This window comes from Capsicum annuum, chromosome 10, assembly GCF_002878395.1.
Source record: "Capsicum annuum cultivar UCD-10X-F1 chromosome 10, UCD10Xv1.1, whole genome shotgun sequence".
In the NCBI taxonomy this organism is placed as follows: Eukaryota; Viridiplantae; Streptophyta; class Magnoliopsida; order Solanales; family Solanaceae; genus Capsicum; species Capsicum annuum.
In genome coordinates, this window is record NC_061120.1 from 164,183,212 (window position 1) to 164,203,885 (window position 20,674).

The window sequence follows — 20,674 nt, forward strand, 5'->3', positions numbered from 1 at the left end:
TTTATTAGCAAATATTTCAATATTTGAAACATCAGGAAACGATTTTGCATATGGTAGAACAACCGGAACAAGAGTATTAGGAGTTGCGTCGGTAGAAGAAATACCAGGAGTAGAATTATTTACCATAATTTCTTAGATTGTTGGGAAACAATGGTAAAATAATAATAATAATATTAATTAACTGTTAACAAGATAATAATATAACAATAATAATATTAGCAGTATAATGACATAACAGTGTATAATAATAACAATAATAAGAATAATAATAATAAAATAATAATATTATAACCGGTATAATAATTATAACAGTAATATAATTTCTTATTGACAAATTAATGATACTGAATATTAAATAAATATTACTATGACATTATATTAATTGTACTTGAGTCGTGCTAGGCACTGTCCTAAGGAACTATTTCAGCAGGGTAAAATGTTTCTCTAGGATTAAACAAGCACTTCTCTTATTAATTAGAGGATATTCAAGATTAAATAAGTCTTCCCTAATTAATCAGAGAATACAAGAATCAACAAAATTATTAATACAAATACCACCAAGTTAAACTAAAAATAATATAAATAATAGAACCCTTTAATAAATTATATAATAATATATGAAAGGGTGAAGGAAGAGAAAATTAAGGAAATAAGATATTTAAAAAAAAATAGGAAGTTGGTTACTGCAAAAGAAATAAGTTTTATATATTTGTTCTTGTTGCATTTGCTAAAGGAAAGAATGCCTATTTATAGATTATATGGAGCAAGATACTAGGATATGAAGGTGTCACTTAGGCTATATGGAGCAAGATACTAGGATATAGGATATGAAGGTGTCACTTAGGCTATATGGAGCAAGATACTAGGACATGAAGGTGTTACTTGGAACTAAAGGCCGCCATAATTTTTCCTATTCCTCCGAGTAAGAAAATAGATTCTAAAACATACTATAGCTTTTTAAGCACACCAAATAAATGCTTTTGAAATAAAATAATTATTTTTCCTACAAGGCCTGCATAATTTGTGTCGTCCGATATCATATCAACAATAAAAAAGGATATTTAACAAAATAAATTAGTACAATGAAGTAATTATCTATCTGAAGGGTTATTGTTGATGTCTCTACAACTATTTAAAGAACAGAAAAGAAAATTATACATACGAAACTCATGGATTTTAACATTTTCATAATTTTTTTCCAACTTATATTTATACTAGGCGGCTTACGTGGTGCTACGCACGGCCCAATATTGATCATTAAAACCTCTATATTAAATAAATATGTCTTAAACGATTTATAATAACTAATTAGAAACCATAGAACCAAACTACTATAAAAAATATTTCAACCTTACGAAGTTAGAATGTACACAGACCTTACTTGTACAAGGTAGAGAGGTTGTTTCTGATAGACCCTCCGCTTAAGTAAAAGCATGCATTACAAACCAGTTCAAAAAAAGAAAAAAAAATAGATGAACAATGATTTTCATCTGCTATTGTAAGAACTACCAATTACAAGGCTAATCAAGAAAGTATTTAGAAGGTAAACAACTAGGAAAAAAACAAATGGAATTCTTCCTTTGTGCATGTGACTTCAGACAAATATATCAATGTGATTTACACACAACACAGTCAATTTCCAATCCCAGACCACAAACAGAGTAAAAAAACCTTCCTCCCTCCGTTTCAATTTGTCCAACAACAGTAACAAACCAAGCATAATTCCACGAGTGGGGTTTGGGACGGATATTGTGTAAACTCAAGCTCACTTGTATTGTGCACAACAACTGCTTTCAATACCCGTCTATAAAATCATAGAATCTCTCGATTAAACTAATAATTGCGGACTTCCCACTTCCGATTCCACCAAAGCAAGGAGATGCCTGACCTATTGACCTACAAAATAGTTTTTGTGATTATGTAGATGATCATCACATTAAAAATCTTACTTTGAAAGGTTCGAAGTTACTGAAGATTCATCGACAAAATACTCACAATGAAGAATATACCAAAGCTAGAATTATGTCCAACACTGAACCTCCTGTGTAACCTTTCTCCAAGACCATCTTTCCATCATATCAGAAAGCCAAAGCATAATTGCAGAGGTAAATGATGCAAGCTATACAATGTGCAGTGTAGATTTTGTCCAAAAGTTAGAGAGAGTATGTTTTCCCGTTAGAATCCCAGATTTGGCCTCGCCCAGTACATGTAGACACTTCAACTTGGCCTCAATTGACAATTAAACACCCCAACTCATTCCCAATGTGTCTCGTCAACACCTAATGCAGATGTGACACGGTGTTGATAATTTTGTAAATTGGAGTCTTCAACTGACACAATAGAATGAGTTGAGGTGTCTAGATGTGCATCCTCAAAACTGTAGCATTTTTCTTGCAAGCTGAAACCAAGAAAATAATCATGGAGAACAAGCACACATAAATTGAGAGATAATTCTAAGGTTAAAGCCTTACTGTTCTGATGGAACGAATTGTTTGCTCAACTACATTGGCTGCCTTAGAATGGGAAGCCTCTCTAGACATGAAGAAGAACATGACGCCAACAACTATTACCAGCGGAATAATGGGCGAAAGCATAACAGGTGCTAGATGAAGGCAATAATAAAGCCTTCTATAAACAGTGATCTGCACCCTATGATTTTCCCCATCTGAGCATAATCAATAGTTGGAAAGTGGAAAATAAGAAAGAGAATTACAGACAACTACAGAGAATTTTTTCTTCTCTCCTATATAATAAGTCGTGATGTAGCTGCTCAAGCAAACAGGACATGGCCAACATGTCTGCTTGAGCAAAAAAGGGTATTTTGGTTTTATTTCAGTACGGATATTGTGATTTGTGAATTGATTGTTTTTTGTATAAGCAAAAAAATCAGGGCAGTATTACTTGCCGTACCTTATCGCCGATAGCATCTTGTATGATAAAAATGCGACCTGACATTTTCCCAATAACTTACCCTGCATTTGTTGTTTTTCAATGCTTTCGGGTACACATAATCTGTAATCTGACAGAATAACTTCAACACTAGTTCAAGTATAAAACAAGAACACTATGAAGCACCACAACACCCTCAACACAAGATCAAAGTGATCTTTCTACGAAGTATGTTTTTTCAGAAAATAAGATGAAGCAGAAAAAAGCCAAGTCCTCCGAATTCACGGAGTGTCCTTAAGGAAATAATTTCCCTCAAGTACCTGAGGTTGGGGAATTTTTCTCCCAAGATAAAATGGCTTCACAACCAGAATGTAGTGGTACCTCAAACTTTCTAATTTTCTTCGAACTCACTCAACGGGAGATGATCACACAGAGTTTTTAAAAGTACGAGAATATTTTTCTTATGCAGAATTTTTCACTTGTGTCTTTTTCTGAACAGACACAACTATCCGAACAGTCACTCCTTTTCCAAAACAATGTGTGTTTTCCTCAAAAGATTGTGTCCCTCCATTTTCCATTCACACCAACTGAACCCAACAATCTCCCACATGAATGGAGAATGACTATTCTTCGTAAAACTTTACGGACAAGTATGTGATCATCAAGCAAAGACTGATTGCATCTGGATAAGTGGGTTTCCCTTTGAACTTTTTGTAGTGAACATGCATCGAATGCACTCGGTCAATCGGTAGATTTGATATCTTTGAACCGTCAAGCTTTAATGTACACCTAGACAACACATGTCATACAATCAGTCTTTTACCGTTTATGGTTCTCACAATTTTATTCGTTTCAACCATGAACACGTCCCGATCTTATGAGAGCTTAGAGAATAAGCCTTTACTAACATTCACCTTGAACAGCTTCAAATTTGCCCTCACATAGGTGATTTCTAAACGTTCAATCCTCTAGATTAAACTATTTGGTCAAATCTGCCAAATTTAGATAATCATTAAAAGACTTCACACCATAAGTCTTATCCTTATTTATTAAATATTTTCTACATCATGAGAATGGTTGGGTATATTGATAATGTTGAACCTATCAGACACAACTTTGTTTGATCTCCTTGAACCTAGCTCTTGGGATCTCCAGTCTGCTAGGTAGAGTTACCGTCATGCTGACTTGTCCTAGGCCGTAAACCCATTCCCTTGGATGTCCTCTCAACTCCTTCTCTAAACAAGCCTTTTGTAAGTGGATCCGACACATTATCCTTTGACTTTACATAGTCAATAGTGATAATTCCACAAGAGAGAAGTTCTCTAACGGTATTATGTCTCAGTCTTATGTGACGAGATTTACCGTTGTACATCATGCTTTCTACCCTACCTATTGTCATTTGGCTATCGTAGTGCATACATACTGGTGCCACTAGTATGGACCAATAAGGAATATCTTCCAAGAAATTTTGGAGTCATTCTGCTTCTTCACCGGCTTTATCTAACGCAATAAATTTTGATTCCATTGTGGAGCGAGCAATATATATCTGTTTGGATGATTTCCATGAGACCGCTCCTCCACTCGTGGATTTTACTTCGTTTGATCCGGTGATTCAATTTGCATCACTATATCCTTCAAATACTGCGGGATATTTATTTTAATGCAAAGCATAGTCTTGAGTGTATTTTATATACCCCAAAACTCTTTTCATTGTCATCCAATGAGTTTTGTTGGGATTACTCATGTACCGACTCAATTTACTAAAAGCGCATGCTATGTCTAGTCGTGTACAATTCATTATATACATTAAACATCCCAATACTCTTGCATACTCCAATTGTGAGTTACTTTCACCCTCATTCTTTTGAAGTGTGAAGCTCACATCCAATGGAGTCTTGACAATACCAAATTTCAAATACTTGAATTTGTCAAGTACATTTTCTATGTAATGAGACTGTGACAATGCCAACCCTTGTAGAGTTCTATGGATTCTTATTCCCAAGATCACATCTGCAACTCCAAGATCTTTCATATCAAACTTGTTCTTAAGCATTCGTTTCGTTGCATTTATGTCCGAAATGTCTCTACTGATGATCAACATACCATCCACATACAAACATACAATGACTTGGTGATTTCGAGTGTCTTTAATGTAAACACATTTATCACATTCATTAATATTGAACCCTTTTGCCAACATGATTTGGTCAAACTTCTCATGCCATTTTATTTAGGTGCTTGTTTTAGTCCATAAAGTGACTTAACAAGTTTTTACACCTTATTTTCTTTTCCTAGAATCATAAAACCCTCAGGTTGTTCCATGTAAAGTTCTTTCTCTAATTTTCCATTTAGTAATATTGTTTTCACATCCATTTGATGGATTCAAGATCATATACTGCCGCCAAGGCAATTAACATCTGAATTTACGTTATCCTCGTAACTAGCGAGTATGTATCAAAGTAATCAAGACCTTCCTTTTGTTTAAAGCCTTTTACCACAAGTCTTACCTTGTATTTGTCAATAGTACCATCCTCTTTTATTTTCATGTCGAAAATCCATTTATGACCTAAAGGTTTATTTCCTGGAGGAAGATCAATCAGTTCCCACGTATGGTTTCTTAAGATTGAATCAATCTCACTATTGACTGCCTCTTTCCAAAAGTATGAGTTTGACGACGACATCGCTTCTTTAAACGTTTGAGGCACATTTTCTAAGAGAAATGTTACAAAATTCGATCCAAGCAAAGTTGACGTTCTTTGACGTGTACTACGTCTTGGATTCTCATCATTATGTACATCCTCACTTGGTTCATCTCGAGGTCGTTTAGATTCCCCACTAAACTAGTCATGTCTAGTTTTATACGGATAAATATATTCAAAGAATTCAGCATTATCTGATTCAACTACCGTACTTTTATTAATATCCAGATGTTTGGATTTATGAATCAAAAACTGACATGCTTTACTACTTTTAGCATATCCTATGAACACGCAGTCCACCTTCTTAGGTCCTATCTTTACTCTTTTAAGCATAGGAACTCGGACCTTCGCTAGACACCCCCACACTTTGAAATATTTCAAGTTGGGTTTCCTTCCTTTTTATTTTTCATATGAAATTAATTGTGTCTTACTATGGGGAATTCTATTGAGTATTCGGTTGGTTGTAAGGATAGCCTCCCTCCATAAGTTTTGCGGTAAACTTGAACTTATAATGCATTCATCATTTCCTTCAAATTTTGGTTTTTTCTTTCCGCAATTTCATTGGATTGGGGTGAATACGAGGTTGTAGTTTGGTGGAAAATTCCATTCTATACACATAGTTACACAAAGAAAGATTCATATTCTCCGTCTCTATCACGTCTTATCATTTTGATCTTTTTCTTTGACTAATTTTCAACTTCAGTTTTATATTGCCTAAACGCATCTATTGCTTCGTCCTTACTATTTAGTAAATAGGCATAACAATATTTAGTGCAATCATCAATAAAAATTATAAAATACTTTTTTCCACCACGAGATGGTATTGACTTCATATCACAAATGTCAGTATGGATTAAGTCTACGGGATTGAAATTCCTTTCAACGTATTTATACGGATGCTTAGCATAGTTTGATTCCACATACATTTGTCATTTTGATTTATTTCACTCAAAGTTTGACAAAACTTCTAAGTTAATCAGTTTTTGCAATGTTTTGTAATTAACATGACCTAATTGTTCATGTCACAAATCATAAGACTTAAGAAAGTAAGAAGAAGAAGAACTTTTATTAATTTCAATATTCATTACATTCATCTTATAGGCCCTCAGTGAGATAGTCTTTTCCTACATACACTTCTCATTTGTTAATTACAACTTTTTCGAAAACAGTTATACATTTGAATCCCTTTTTATCTAGAAGTGATACAGAAATCAAGTTCTTTCTTAACTCCGGTACGTACAGGACATTGTTGAGTGTCAACACTTTACCTGAAGTCATTTTCAAGCATACTTTTCCTATTCCTTCTACTTTTGCAGTAGCGGAGTTAGCCATGAAGATCTTTTCTTCTCCTTGAGCTGGAGCAAACGTTGAACACAACTCCTTATTAGCACAAACATGGCGGGTGGCACCAGAATCCATCCACCATTCAGGAGAATTTCCCACCAAGTTGCATTCGGAAAGCATGGAACACAGATCATCCATTTCTTTCTTGGACTCAGCCACATTTGCTTGGTCATTTTTCTTGCCTTTCTTAGGACCCGACAATCTATTGATTTGTGGCTAATCTTGCCACAGTTGAAGCACTTTCCCTTGAATTTCTTCTTGGGTTGATTGCTTTCATTTCCAGCTTTCTTTTGCTTTTTGGAGTTGTAGTTATCTTCTACAATATTTGCTCCATTCATTGTAGAATTTCCTCTTGACCTTTTTTCCGCAGCCGTATTGTCATCTTCAATGCACAATCTTACGATTAGATCTTCGACAGACATCCCCTTACGTTTGTGTTTCAAATAGTTCTTGAAGTCCTTCCACATAGGTGGTAGCTTCTTTATTATTGTTGCTACTTGAAACGCTTCATTCGCGACCAAACCTACAATAAAGGTTATGTAATTACTAAGAACATTTTCAAACTGTTTAACAAAGGTATTTTTCAAAATCATACCTTCCGCAAAGATATCATGGATGACCACTTGCAGTTTCTGCACTTGGGAGACACCGACTTGCTGTCTATCATTTTATATTCTAGGAATCTTGAAACGAAGAACTTTTTAGTTCCTGCATCCTCTGTCTTATATCCTTTCGTTCCAGCACTCCCCACAACTCTTTTGCTGCCTTTGTTCCACTATGCACATTGTAAAGATCATCTTGGAGACCACTCAAGATGTAGTTCCTGCAAAGGAAATCAGAGTGTTTTCAAACCTCCACAATCACAAATCGCTCTTGTTTAGAGGTTTCCTCGAGCACCTCTGAAGCTTCCTCAAATGTGAACCTTTGAAGACAAAGAGTTGTAAGGTAGAAAAACATTTTCTACTGCCACATTTTGAAGTCAATACCCTTGAACTTTTCGGGTTTCTTTGTACGACTCGTTGTGGCAACACTAGTTGTTGCAACAGTCATTACAACATCATGCACTTGACTATCGTTAGTCATTTTTCATGTCACAACAAGACAGAATCTTTAGTATATCAAAATACTATAAATAAAGTTGCAGTAACTTTAAACACCTCTTGTTTCTAGTTTAACAATGAAGTTTTTATAACTTTCAATCGTCAACCGAGTGATCTTTAACTTGTGATGAAGATTTTATATTTTCAAACCACTAGTTAAGTTTAAACGGAGTAGAAATCTTATAGCTTTAATCTCCAGAAACTAAAAGAATAAAAATTTACAGATTCTGAAAATAAAAACTTTAGTGAAAAGAAAATTTCACCAAACAATCAAAAAATTATTATTTTTTTTCAAAAATATTTCCTTAAGATTGTTGTTTTTCAATATTTTTGGGTACACATAATCTGTAATCTAACAGAATAACTTCAACACTAGTTCAAGTATAAAATAAGAACACTCTGAAGTGCCATAACACCCTCAACACAAGATCAAAGTGATCTTTCTAAGAAGTATGTTTTTTCAGAAAATAAGATAAAGCGGAAAAAAACCAAGTCCTCCAAATTCACGGAGTGTCCTTAAGGAAATAATTCCCCTAAAGTACTCAAGGTTGCGGATTTTTCCTCCCAGGATAAAATGGCTTCACAACCAGAATGTAGCGGTACCTCAAATTTTTTGGTTTTCTTTGAACTCACTCAACGGGAGATGATCACACGAAGTTTTTAGAAGCAAGAGAATATTTTTCTTATGCAAAATTTTTCACTCTAAACCTGTGGTAAAAATACAGGTTTATATAGCCATAAAGTGACCCTTTCGAAAGGTGGCAATGGTCCATCCGAAAAGGTGTATCTTTTGGAAGAGTCATGTCTGTTCATTCAAAATATTGTGTCTTTTTTCTAAAGAGACACAACTATCCGAACAGTCACTCCTTTTCCAAAACAATGTGCCTTTTCCTCAAAAGGTTGGGTCCCTCTATTTTTCATTCACACCAATTGAACCCAATAGTATTTACTTCATTATCAAAGAAAGTAACATCTTGCTGCAGAACACTTCTTAAATACAGCTACCTTAGCCGGGCATCTTGTCGCTCTGCAGTAACCGTGCAGCAAGTCCCCTCTAGCAGATAAGTGACACAAATTTTTAAGAACTTTTGTTATTAATTCGTACTTGAAAACAAGTAGCACAAAGAAAATTATGCTTGCTTAGTTAGACTTGCGAATCAATGTTGATAGACTACAACCAACGGCCAAATAAATAATTTTTAGTGATCCATGAAAAAATGATATAGCTTAACATTAGAAACAAGAGGCATGATTTTTCGTAATAAACAAATATGAAGGATTATTTCGAATGTGAGGATATGAACAAATAGATTCAATACTGGAAGAGCGTCCTGTCTTTTCTTCGGGAAATCGTTCACAGAAACAAAATGCCAGTACATAACAAAAGGATATAAGGATAATCAAATCCACTCTCTCTTCACAACAGTGATTCAAACTTAGCTTGCTCGCACTACAACTAATTATTTGATAAACCTGCCCACCAAAAATGAGCGAGATGAACTAACATTGAACTTCACAGGGGGCAATTTCTTCAATATCTCAACATCTTAACCATGTATTTGGCAGTACTTTCTCCCCAACATTAAAACGCACAACAAATCTTATATGAACACTACAGTTACTAAATAAAATTTTTAAGCAGTATACCACCACGAAATGCATATTAAAATTGTAGAAATTCAAAATATAAAGTCAGTTGAGACTTAAAAGAAAAACAATCCAATTATAGAAATCACCATACCTGAAGATCATGATGGAAGGAATATTCACCAATTTAAACCTTAAAAGAAAAGCAGTTCATAGCAACTAAATTTATTGTACTTTATCTTGGGTTGATTGGGTCCTTGCATTTTGTCAAACAAATCCAGATCAAATTATCACACCAAGAACATACCAAATATGGAGCAAAATACAAAAAGTATAGTGAATTCCAAAGGAAAAACTGTTCATAACAACTAAATGTGCACCTTTTCATGGGCAGTTTGATGAATCTATAAGGCAGCCACTTGAATGATTTCATCATATACGACATTATATATTGTATGATCATCATTGCTATCCGTTGTTGGTGGTCGGATTAAAATTTTCACAGAGTTTGAGCTCTTGGCTCGTGATAAAGCAACGTACAACTGACCATGTGAAATGACCAGTTCTCGCAAATATATTCCGACAAAGTTCAAAGTTTGACCTTGAGCTCTATTTATAGTTATAGCAAAACATAATCCAATTAGAAACTTCCTTCTTTTAAAAGGAATAGGTAGATTTTCATCATGCGATCACAATAATGGAATTCTTGGAATAAATACATGAGTATTCTTTAAATCACCACTCACAATTGTAGCGCTTATAAGATGCATCTTAAAACGTCGACAAATAAGATGTGTACCATTACACAAGCCTTCAGGTGGGTTTAAATTTTGCAGTAATATAACCGGGCAACCTTCTTTTAAAGTTAATTTGTACGGAGTAAACCTGGAGGATGTAAGCTATGTAAAAAATCTTCATATTGGCTCTGATCATTCCCTTTTAATATCATATGCAACATATGTTCTAGATTCACCAGAAAATTGTGTAATGAGCATATCATTTATTTCATCAACGAAATCATTTTTTGTTGTAAGAATAACACGAGAAGTCATTGAAGCCATATCACAGGAAAATGAATATAGATTCGGATAAGTTATTCTAAATAAAAGATTTAAAGATTCTTTTTCAAAAATGAAAGGAATAGTAAAACAGTTATGAATATTGATCTGACCATGACAATTTGTTTCTTCTTTTTCATTTTCTATTCGCATCAAATATTCAGAAAAACGGGATCAGTTCTCGCACGCGTGTTTATTAATAATTGCAATTTTTCAAGATGGTTTCAAATATCAGAATATAATAAACTTTCTTTTATGAAATCCTCTTTTGTGCCACTACGGACAACTGGGAGAGTTTGTCGGAAATCTCCACCTAAAACCATAACTTTTTCACCAAAGAGTGTCTTTGTATCCAGCAGGTCTTTTAAGAGTAAATTAAAAGCCTCTATTGGTTGTTTTTTGGTCATTGATACTTCATCCCAGATGATTAATTTGGCACACTTATTAACGATGCAAGTGAACTCTGCTTGCTGATGTTACAAAAAAATTGCTCGTCAATACGTTGCAACACCAGAACTTGCTGTTGCTAAAGCAACAAGGCCTCTTGATCGTTTAGCAATTCATAACGCACGATACCAAAAAGTTTTACCAGTTCCATCGAGGACATCGACAAAAAAAGCTCTAGATCTATTTTTAAATATTCTGTCAAGAATTACATCATATGCCTTTTGTTGATCAATGTTCAATTTTATTTGTAGTATCAAATCCTCATGCGTAACAATTATATTTCTCTCGAAATGGCAACTTTTAGCTTCTCTAGCAGTAGATGAACCTAAAAAAATTTCTGATATAAGAGCAAACTCATTTATGTCACGACCCATTGAGTGCAAAGTGTCATTAATATGGTTTAATGTCATATGACGAAGTTGTTTGTCAGTAATATTTGGTAAAAGCTTAAAATCATCAGACATAGAATCTTCAAATTGAAGCCATAGTTCTTTTGGATTAGTAGGATTACAATATATTAATAACGTAGCAAATAACGTCTCAAGCTACAGGGCATTTGGTATCTTGTAGCCTCAGACATACAATCTATCAAGTTATTGTCACATTGTAATAATCATTTTTTTCTGCTGCCTCCCTGAATGTTGTACAACAAACTCCATTTATGGTCGGTAAATCTTTGTATGATTTTGGTCCTTTAATATTTAGTAATAACAATCTAAGATAATACCTTTCTCCCTCTGTTGGGTGAGATGTTACAAGACGACCAATAACGGTACCTTTCTTTCGATATATCCACATTCTATCCTGTCTGGACCAAATGAAATAGCATGCAAAGTCGGTATAACGCAAGTTTAAATTCTTGACAACCTCATTAACATTGTTCATTATAAAGAACTTAGTTAACATTATTTTTTTTAGCATGGGATTATTCACTATTGTATTTATCTTTTCTGTACTTTTGAAGGAGACAAATTGTTCGCCTTCAAGATGTAGCTGAAGCTGGTAAGTAGTTGGAATCATCTCACTAATAGGAAAACTAAATATACGCCAAGTCGCCTCGAGGGAGAAACCAATCTAGTAGATTGATATTCTTTGATTTCATCTATTTCAATAGTTGGACCATCAGCATGTATGAAGAAGGCAATCTTATCATGTCCCTTGCAGATATATTTTACAACTTTAATGTCAAAGCAAACTTCAACATTAATATGACAATCAAATTTTCTCAACAAATATGGATTGTAAGGAACTACCCATGAATTGTCTAGAAAGTGTTTTCTAATTTTTACACGTTTTCTAGTATTTCGTCTTCGATATATTAGATATGAGTTTTTTCCCTTCGATGTATAATTAGCAAATTCTTTTAGATAATTAAATTTGCAATATCCCTTACTTTTTGTACAAGGACAGTTAGAATTTAAATCACCACAAGGTCCATACATCATATATGTAGTAACAAGCGAGTATAGGTAAGTATTTGTATCTGAATCAGGTAATTCAACACAAACAATTTTATCGTAAGCCTCAGTAGTTAGCAATTTATATTCAGGATTCAGTATAATAACGAAATGTGCATGGGAAAACCACGCTTTTGAAATTCAATTGGCCAAGATGAATTACATGTCATCGTCATAAATCTATCGGGCTCCAAAATATTGTATTAATGCAATAGCATCCATATATCTTCGTCGCATATCTCTAGGACCTTCTATAAAAGTTGCAGGTAGAAAAGCCTTTTTTTTCAATTTTTGATGCCTCTCTCTCACCGCTTCTTAGCATATCAAGCATCCCCGATAACACATCAACTAGAAATAAATCTTGATTCGCTGAATATAAATCTAACCTTTTGAGTCTCGAGCTTGATCAATTCGTCAATCGAGAATTGCTGGAATAATCTGCCAGTATGCAAAATTGCAATTTCTTCATTCTCTCTCATTTGCTATTTATAGCAGTAATATTCACGACACTGTATTTATTTTTCCCCGATAACACATCAACTAGAAATAAATCTTGATTCGCTGAATATAAATCTAACCTTTTGAGTCTCGAGCTTGATCAATTCGTCAATCGAGAATTGCTGGAATAATCTGCCAGTATGCAAAATTGCAATTTCTTCATTCTCTCTCATTTGCTATTTATAGCAGTAATATTCACGACACTGTATTTATTTTTCATTTCTTTTTTGCAGAAATTCAGTTTCCATGTCAAGTAGCATTTCAACCAAGCAAATATTTTCTATACTTGGTAGTTGCTTATGTTCATCATGAATTCTTCGTCTAGTGGAATTGTTTGTTTAAATAACTTTTTTAATACCGCAGTGCCATCCACTCTGACCATAAGAAAATAACAATGGATTCTATAATGGATCATAACAACCGTAATAATAATTTACCACTTGACTCTTATTACTGCGAGTGTAAATGCGAATATGTGGTAAGGAAATGTTGGAACTATTATGCTCTTCTATCCATATTGCCGCTACCTCTGACGATGTTGGTAAGTTGTACTTTCACTTATCTAAGACAGAGTCACACTTAAGCGCAATATAAAAGCTAGATAATTTAGGAATATCTGTTAATGATTTCAGAAAGAGAGAGTATGGATTGAGTTTCAATATTTCCAACAAGCTTTTGATAACTGATTCGTCAACTTTTCTGAAAATGCCATCCCATTTGTTAGTTCATTGTCTGTATCATAAAAGTATAGCTGTATGTTTTTTGCCGGTCGATCTGAGGGCACCAAGTCATCAATAAAATGATACATTTTTCCTTGGAACTCTGAATGTGTAAATACCACGATTTTTTGTTGTTAAGTTCCTATCGTATTTTACACCAAAAGAAGTGAAGCAAACATATTGTTATACATTCTAGCATAAGTACGAAAATATTTAGGCTCCTCAGATACGCCTAAATAAAGATTTGTCAATTCAATAGGCATTCCGTAATGAACCAATTTCACCGAGCCGTTGTCACAACAAAATTTCGGTGATTCATATTGAAATCTTTTGGCCTTGCAAAATTTACAGTTTGAAATATGTTTCAGGGTGAAAGAGTTCTGGGGTAGGTCATTAATGTTTCATTGACGAAGTGGTCTAGACCTACTACCTGTGTATATGAAAGAGTCGGTCGAACAAGAAATATCTTACATAAGGCAAATAAGTGGCCAAATTAATCCTAAACATAAGAGTAAACAAACCTTTATTTCTGACGGCACGTTGGCGAGGTGCTGCTGATGTGGATCGAAATTTTCATATAAGTTTGGATCTTAAGGGCAATCCACGATTATGAACATAACACTTCGAACTTACCAATTTCAAAAGTAGAAGGCGGATCAGCTACGTTTCTACTGTTACTAACAAAAATAGTGCCATGTCCTATGAACGCAATTGCTAAGACACGCGAAGATGAAAAGTATCAATGCAAGTAAGCATGACTACCTACAGAGAAGCAACGTGGAGAAAAACGTATTGACGTTAATTTGAACTTAATTTGAAGGAGCCGAAAATGCTAAGCTAACCTGTTTCAAAGCACGATGGAGTTATTGCTTGGCATGCTTTCTCAGCTAGGTCTGTATTAAACTTGGAAGAACCTGCCAATACGGTCAAGCTATTTATTGGATTTTGTGTTGTAGAACAAACGCGAGCCGTCCGATTTTTTTGGGCAGAGCTTTCTGCATAGCACTGACGTTTTTCTTTTTATTTAGGAACGGACATCTTTAAATTAAAAAGTTCAAAAAGAAATAATAAAGCAGAAATTTCCAAAAACCTAAAAAGCAGAAAAATAGCAGCCTACTCATAGCATAGAATTAATTTCTTGTAATGTAAAAGTTTTGATGAATCTGAATTTTTTTAAAGAAAAAAATATTTGCCATGCAATTACCTTTGCTGAAACAAAGCAGAACTAAATAAAATCCGACAAATCAGCCAAAGTACCAATAAGGCCTCTTTGTTCCTGTTGAGAAAACATAAATCGGAGGAAAAATTGAAGCTCAACCACTGAAAAACTATCTCCAAGAAGACAAGCAGAAGCAACAGAAAAGTGAGACTGCGAGAGTAAAAACTCTGTTAAAATTACCAGTTGAGATAACACAAATCGGAGGAAAAATATACAAATCGAAGGAAAAATTGAAGATCAAAAATTATTTTCAAGAAGACAAGCAGAAACAGTAGAAGGAAAAAGTGGTATCTGTTCAAATAAAAGTAAATCAAAAGGGGTTTCTTCATGAATAATAAAGAAGAAGTTGAAGTAAAAAAAAACTCTATCAAATTACCAAAATATCCTTTTTCACTCAAGCAGATATGTTAACCATGTCCCATCACAACTTATTATAAAGGAGAAATCAATTTCATTTTTTTAAAAGCGTTTAACATATTCATTGTACTAGTTGTAACGTTTGATTATTCTAATGTTTTTATAATTATTTCTAAATTTTTTAAATCTTTTTAAAATTAAATTTAGTTGACTTAAAATTTTTAAATTAATGAAAAAAATATTAGTTGTTATTAATTTTGATATTTTCTAATAAGGAAAGATTTTACCATAAATATATTTAATTAATTTTAAACTCTTAAATACTAGAAAAAATAATGAAAACATTATTTTATCTAAAGCAAAGATTTTTAACGAAGGAAAAAAAGTCCTTTGTGAGATTCTGTTATGTTTGTTCTCCCATTAAATTGTAAAACTATTCTTTTTCAACATTATGCATGAAATTCCTTTTGTGGTTTTTCTTTATGCATATTCTCCCTTAAATTGTAAATAAACTTATTCAAGGGCTATGCTTTCGTCCTTTGAAAAATAAGGACAAATTTAGCCTATTTTAATAATGACAAGAACATATTTGACACCGACTTATTTCAAGAGCAAATTTTGATCCTTTATAAATGATGATTAAGCCACATTAAAAAGATAGAACTCTAAATTAGGCATATTTTTTTTTGTCCGCAAAGATATAATCTTATGGTGAATTTCGGTCCCCCCAATATAATTTCTTACTACTAATGACAAGAGAAAGCTTCATCTAATCAAATGGGATATGGTCACCTCTTCTAAACAAAGTGATGATCTTGGTATTCAACAAATAGAACTAACAAATACTACGTTCCTAGCTAGTACGTCCTGGCAAATGATTCAAAACCCTTCAACACTTTGGGCCACAAAACTTCTATCGTAACACTTTCATAGGCAGTCTTAACAGTTTCGACCACTCAAACTTGGAGGAACGTCGGGAAGGGTAAGACATTATGTCAATGATGAATCCGCTGGAACATTGCAAATGGTCAACTAGTAAAATTTTGGACTCACTGTTGGTCATTACATGTTCAATATTGTTGAGTAATAAACACTAATTGATTACTAAGCTATTTACTTAATCACCTAAGTCACTGTTAGTTAAGTTAGGAAATCACCTAGTGTCAACTTAGTAAATAGTCGGTTACTACTGATGTTAGAACAATAATGATAATAGTACAAGAAATTCAAAATAAAACTTGTTTGGCTTAGACGCACGGTAATACACTTCTTGAAGATAGTTGGAGTCTCTTCTGCGAGCATACAGATAATTAGTAACAACTCTATCTTTGGGATTCAACTAAGCCACAAAACAAGTAGCATTCAAAAATGTTGCTTTTCTATTCTTGAATAGGTGATCTCATCATTTGATCAATGTCCGTCAAATATTTTTCAAGGGAAAAGTTTATTTTGAGTGCTTGTCTTTTTAAATAAAAGAAACACTATTTATAGGATAAAAAATTTATTTAAGAGAAGAGTATTAATTAAGTAATAGTTAATAGGTTCATGAATATTTTAAAACAAAAAATGTCTTTCTTTCAAGAATTCAAAACGTAAAACTTAATGAATAAATTGTAAAATTCACACTCATGTTCTTTGCAACTCAAAAAATATTAACTGATGCATTTGTTTCAAAATTGATTGAAACATAAACTTTAACAATAACAATCCCCTACTTTTTTCAAGAATTTTTATCTTTTCAACAATAAAATTCATTTGAGACATTAATCCAGCAACATGCATCAATAATGGTGTCTTTTGGACTTGAACCATTAGCTAGTGAAAGACTTTCTAAATTACTGACTACTCAGTGAACAAATCTTGAACTAAGTCGTTCATTGAATGAAGTAGACAAATACTCCACCCATATTACTATTTTTTTTGTGAAAATCAAAATCCTTTGACACCTTACGGCCATATACCCTGAATCCTTTTAGTTAACTATCTTAAGATTTCTCTGTTAAAAACTTATTGAAGCGACTTGCACTTCGCACTTAGTGCGGTGAATTCATCAAGAGTAGCTTTGCATGCTCCGACCAAATAGTCTATGAATTTCATTAAGAGAAATTAATCTCATCCTCCTTTTAAACAAAGTATCAGTAATCTATCAAGAGTGTTCCTACACACTCCAATCGAAATTAGTGTATAGACTTATTAAGAGAATATAATCTCATCCTTCTCTTTTGTAGGAATACTATTAAATTTATCAATAGAGTCTTATTATTTACTCCAACCGAAATCGTTTTTATAAATTTATCAAGAGAAAAGAATCTCAACTTATGCACATCTACTCACTCTCTAGGAAAAGGGAAATTTATTTGATGTGTTTTACAATTGTAACTTTACTTGTTTTTCCCTTTGAACCCAAGATTACATCATAAGGTTGGGTTACCATAAAGTACAATTAATCTACAACTGGCTTTATTCCTATCCCATTACAAGTTTGTACCACTAATTTCTTGCCTAACTCTTTAGACAAAGGATCTACTAAATTGGGTCTGGACTTCACATATTGAAGCGATATTATGTCATCCTTCAATAATCTTCTCACATGATTATGTTTGAGATGAACATGTCTTGACTTGTCATTATAAAAATTACTTGAAGCCCAAAATATAGCAGCTTTATTATCACAATAGATAGTCAAAGGTGGTATTGGCTTACCCCATAATGGAATATCTATCAGCATACTCCGCAGCCAATTAGCTTCTTCTCCAGCAGAAGACATAGCGATAAACGCTGACTCTATGGTTGAGTGAGTAATACATGTCTGATTCTTTGATCTCCAAGATGTTATTACTCTAGCCAAAGTGAAAATCCAATCGGTAATTGATTTAAAGTCATTCGGATCAGAATTTCAAGTAGCATCACTATAGCCTTCAAGAACTACTAGAAAGGTAAAATAATGCAGGCCAACATTAATTGTACCTTTTAGATACCTTAAAACACGAATTAAAGCATTCCAATGCTAAACTCCACGGCTATCAGTAAACTAGCTGAAATTTCCTACTTCATAACCAATATCTGACCTGGTACTGTGTGTGGCATACATAACACTCCCAATAATTTGAGAATATGTCAATTGATTAAGAATATCATCAGAGTTTTGCACTAGTTTATGCTAGGATCAAATGGTGTAGCAGCAGGCTTATCGTCAAAATGACCAAACCTCTTCAGAACCTTCTCAATATAACTTGATTGAGTAAGAGTCGAACCATTTGTTGATCTTACAATTTTGATGCCTAAAATTGCATCAGTTTCTTCAAGATCTTTCATTTCAAACTAAGAAGTAAGAAAGTATTTTGTTTCTTTGACTCTTTCAATATCAGTTTCAAAGATCAACATGTCATCTATATAAAAACATATTATAACACCAGAATTTTCTTAAAATTTACTAAATATGCAGTTATCTCCACCATTGATTAAGTAGCCATTAGAAATCATATTTTTTCTAAATTTCTTGTATCATTGCTTTGAAGGTTGTTTTAATCCATAAAGAGATTTAAGAAGTTTACAAACTTTACGTTCTAGACCAAGAATAATAAATCCTTTTGGTTGTTTTATGTAGACTTCTTTGTCTAGATCTTCATTCAAAAATGCAATCTTTGCATCCATCTGATGAATCACAAGACCGTGAATTATTGTTAAAGCAATCAAGAGACGAATAGAGGTCATCCGAACTACAGGTGTAAAAGTATCAAAATAATCAATATCTTTCAATTGAGTAAAACCTTTAGCTACCAAACAAGTTTCGTACTTATCCAAAGTACCACCGAATTTCATTTTCTTCCTAAAAATTCACCGGTAACCAATTGATTTACATCTGGGAGGAAGATCTGATAAAATTCATATATTATTTGACAGGATAGAATGCATTTCAACATCAACAGCTTCGCACCAAAGAGGAGCAGCATATGAATACATAGCTTTAGCATAACTTTTTGGATTTTTTCTAATGAAATAATCTTGAAAATAAGGTCCAAAGTCCTTTGATTTGGTTGATCTTGAACTGCGTTTTGATTGACTTTCTTTCAAGGGCTCAACTATTTTCCTTTTAAGAGGAAAAATAGAAGAACTTGCTTCTTGTTCAAAAATATTCTTTTTCTTGGAAATATATGCTAAAAAAAGTTAGCATGTAAAGATTCAATAATTGTGTTAGGGCTTCGGGTCTCAAGATTTAAAAATCTATAAGTTTACTGGTTTGTGAATAACCAACAAACACACAATCTACTCCTCTATAGTCAATCTTATTTAAATGTTGATCTAGTAATCAAACATGAGTCAAGTTATCTCATACTTTAAAATAATTTATATTTGGTTTTTGTATTCCAAAGTTCATATGGAGATGTATCATAATTTCTGGAAGTAATTCTATTCAAAATATGACATGCTGAGAGTAAAGCTTCAGTCCAGAGATTTCCAGACATACCAGATCCATAAAGCATAGAATTAACCATTTCTTTGAAAGTCTTATTTTTCTTTTTGCTACACCATTTTGTTGTGGTGTATAGAACATGGTCAATTATTTTTAAATATCTTTTGCTTCATAAAAATAAAAAAAAGACTTTAAGTACTCTCTACCTCTATCAGACCTAATTGATTTAATTTTTAAACTCAATTTATTTTCAACCTCTGCTTCATATGTTTTGAAAGTCTCAAATATTTCACCTTTTTTTTTTACAATGGAAAGACATATGTACATCTTGAGTAGTCATCAATGAAAGTGAAAAAATATCTCTTTTCATGACATGACGACAAATAACTCATCTCACAAATATCAATGTGGATTAATTGCAAAAGTGTAATAGTCCTTTCAACTGTCTTAAAGGACTTCTTTGTAATCTTGCATTTACTACAAGTAAGACACTTAGTAGTATGATTATTTCCACAATCTTTGATTAATCCATTATTCACCATAAGTTGAATGGATCTAAAATTCACAGGATCAAGACGTTTATACCATAAGTCTAGAGACTCCACAAGATAAACAAAAATATTTTTATTTTCAATATTGAGTTTAAACATTCCATTTACGACATAGCCTTTTTCAACAAACATGTCATTTTTAGATAAAATAAACTTGTCTGCCTCAAAAAATATTTTTAAACCATGCTTCAAAAGACGTGTACCTGACACCAAGTTCTGTCAAATATTAGGAACATAGAATACGTCCATCAATGTAACTATCTTTTCAGAAGTAAATTTCTGTTCAACAGTTCCTTTTTCCACAACTTTAGCAGAGAACGAGTTTTGCATATATA

The 20,674-nt window shown here is 33.1% G+C and overlaps 1 long non-coding RNA gene across 8 annotated transcripts; it reads right to left on the reverse strand.

Moving 5' to 3' along the window:
- Positions 1 to 1,320: 1,320 nt before the first annotated feature.
- LOC107845982 lies at positions 1,321 to 15,339 on the reverse strand. 8 transcript variants are annotated; one of them, XR_007045961.1, is made up of 7 exons: positions 15,198 to 15,339; positions 15,003 to 15,074; positions 14,641 to 14,712; positions 13,160 to 13,211; positions 7,528 to 13,019; positions 1,996 to 7,455; positions 1,321 to 1,896 (listed from the first exon to the last, which is right to left on the reverse strand). It is a non-coding gene; the product is annotated as an uncharacterized LOC107845982 (long non-coding RNA). The 8 variants fall into 8 exon arrangements; XR_007045955.1 differs by having other exon boundaries at positions 15,003 to 15,332; XR_007045954.1 differs by having other exon boundaries at positions 14,641 to 14,803; positions 15,003 to 15,332.
- Positions 15,340 to 20,674: the final 5,335 nt, after the last annotated feature.